The sequence below is a fragment of the Archocentrus centrarchus genome, unplaced genomic scaffold (genome assembly GCF_007364275.1).
Source record: "Archocentrus centrarchus isolate MPI-CPG fArcCen1 unplaced genomic scaffold, fArcCen1 scaffold_74_ctg1, whole genome shotgun sequence".
In the NCBI taxonomy this organism is placed as follows: Eukaryota; Metazoa; Chordata; class Actinopteri; order Cichliformes; family Cichlidae; genus Archocentrus; species Archocentrus centrarchus.
Genome location: NW_022060288.1, coordinates 279791 through 282918, shown reverse-complemented (window position 1 = coordinate 282918; position 3128 = coordinate 279791).

Here is a 3128-nt window from a genome sequence, read left to right as displayed (position 1 = left end):
AGGAAATTTCTGCGGTACTTCGTGCTTACATAAAAAACAATAAGGATAAAAACTATAACACAATGTTACAAATATACAAATTACAAATATACAGAGGTATATTGGGATAACAGGCTTCCTTTGTCCCGTTCCCCTCCCGGTTCCGTGATGAAAGAAAGTAAGGTCAGACTTTCAGTTTCATTCTTATAAATTTATTAATCACCACACATAATACACGAGGCCAAAAATAATGCAGAATTAAACAAGCATGCTTGGAGATTGCAGAACAATATTCCCTTACCGCATTTACACTTTTCTCATCCCCGATGGACCCCTGCAATCTGTCTGTTCGCACATCCCTTTTTTAATGCCCCTGGGACATGCCCTTATAAGGAATTGTTTTTCCCTCGCGGCCAACTTTCCGCCAGTTATACGACCCCCATTACTCCCCTGCCTGCTGTATGCAGTGGGAGAAATACTCCCCTTTAGACTTCTTAACCTTCTTTCCCTGATCAGAATACTGCACCTCCACAATGAGCTTACATTTCATAAATCTGCAATAATCAATTCCCTCAGGTATTAGAACTATAACTATAACACAATATTACAAAATATACAGGCTCCAGTTGATCTTTCAGAGTTAACTTCAATAGTTACTTCCTCCAAACCAACATGTTTATTAGATCCCATTCCTACTAGACTGTTCAAAGAAGTCTTTCCAATTATTGATGCTTCAATCTTAAAAATTATCAATCAGTCTTTATTAGTTGGCTATGTACCACAGGCCTTCAAGGTGGCTGTAATTAAACCGCTACTTAAACAGCCATCACTGACCCAGCTGTCTTAGCTAATTATAGGCCAATCTCCAACCTTCCTTTTCTCTCAAAGACTCTTGAAAGAGTAGTTGTAAAACAGCTAACTGATCATCTGCAGAGGAACGGTTTATTTGAAGAGTTTCAGTCAGGTTTCAGAATTCATCACAGTACAGAAACAGCATTAGTGAAGGTTACAAATGATCTTCTTACAGCCTCTGACAGTGGACTCATCTCTGTTCTTGTCCTGTTGGACCTCAGTGCAGCTTTTGATACTGTTGATCATAACATTTTATTACAGAGATTAGAGCATACTATAGGTATTAAAGGTACTGCACTGCAGTGGTTTGAATCATATTTATCTCATAGACTCCAATTTGTTCATGTAAATGGGGAGTCTTCTTCAGACAGTAAGGTTAATTATGGAGTTCCACAGGGTTCTGTGCTAGGACCAATTCTATTTACATTATACATGCTTCCCTTAGGCAGTATTATTAGAAAGCACTGCATCAATTTTCATTGTTATGCAGATGATACTCAGCTTTACCTATCAATGAAGCCAGATGACACACATCAATTAGTTAAACTGCAGGGATGTCTTAAAGACATTAAGGTCTGGATGACCTCTAATTTCCTGCTTCTAAATTCAGATCAAACTGAAGTTCTTGTACTCGGCCCCACAGATCTTAGAAACTTGGTGTCAAGCCAGATACTTACTCTGGATGGCATTACTTTGGCCTCCAGTAACACTGTGAGAAATCTTGGAGTCATTTTTGACCAGGATTTGTCCTTCAATGCACATATTAAACAAATATGTAGGACCGCTTTTTTGCATTTGTACAATATTTCTAAAATTAGAAACATCCTTTCTCAGAGTGAAGCTGAAAAGGTAATTCATGCATTTATTACTTCTAGGCTGGACTATTGTAATTCATTATTATCAGGTTGTCCTAAAAGCTCCCTGAAAAGCCTTCAGCTGATCCAAAATGCTGCAGCTAGAGTACTGACAGGGACTAGAAAGAGAGAGCATATTTCTCCCATATTGGCTTCTCTTCATTGGCTCCCTGTTAAATCTAGAATAGAATTTAAAATCCTTCTCCTCACCTACAAGGTCTTGAATAATCAGGCCCCATCTTATCTCAAAGACCTCATAGTCCCATATCACCCCAACAGAGCACTTCTCTCTCAGACTGCTGGCTTACTTGTGGTTCCTAGGATACTTAAGAGTAGAATGGGAGGCAGAGCCTTCAGCTTTCAGGCCCCTCTTCTGTGGAACCAGCTCCCAGCTTGGATTCAGGAGACAGACACCCTCTCTATTTTTAAGATTAGGCTTAAAACTTTCCTCTATGATCAAGCTTATAGTTAGGGCTGGATCAGGTGACCCTGAACCACCCCTTAGTTATGCTGCTATAGGGCTAGGTTGCTGGGGGGTTCACATAATGCACTGTTTCTTTTCATTCACCTTATTTACTTTGTTTATACTACACACTGTATTTAATCATTAGTTATTATTAATCTCTGTCTCTCTCCCCTCAGCCCCCCCTCAGCAGATGACTTCCCCTCGCTGAGCCTGGTTATGCTGGAGGTTTCTTCCTTTTAAAAGGGAATTTTTCCTTCCACCGTTGCCAAGTGCTTGCTCATAGGGGGTCGTTTTGACTGTTGGGTTTTCTCTGTGTTATTGTAGGGTCTTTACCCACAATACAAAGTGCCTTGACAGCTGGGATAAGCTCCAGCCCCCCCGCGACCCTGAACAGGATAAGCGGAAGTGAATGGATAGATGAACTGAATTGAATATAAAATGCTCAGATTTAGCAACAACACGATTCTTTGGTTTTGTTTGTGATTTACAGTTGCTGGTGTTAGAGGATCTGCTTTAAAATCTATATATATATAGACAGTACAGTGGTTCATTGGCTGGGCTTCATGGATGTTCAAACCTGCCAGCAGGTTGGATTTCTTTCTTTATGCACACTCTCCCTGCTCCTGCATGGATTATCTCTGGGTACTCTTATTTCCAGATACAGTCCAAAGATATTGGTCATTTGTTTTTAAATCTATTTATTTATGGAGAATATAGTCCAAAGTTCATAAATGATAGCACATCGCAGCATTGTTGACTTGACAGTAAAATGTGAATTTCCATCAGCTTGCTCCAAAAAAAATCATTTAAAAAATAAGAAAAATAAAAAACAATTATCCATTATTTTGATGTAACAATGTGTCTGTGAAAGTCAATAATAATAATATGATAATACTCCTATTCATAACCGAAGTCAACCTTTGCCTATAATCCATGCTTATTTGTAGTACATGATAGTTGGGATGTGTGAATCATCC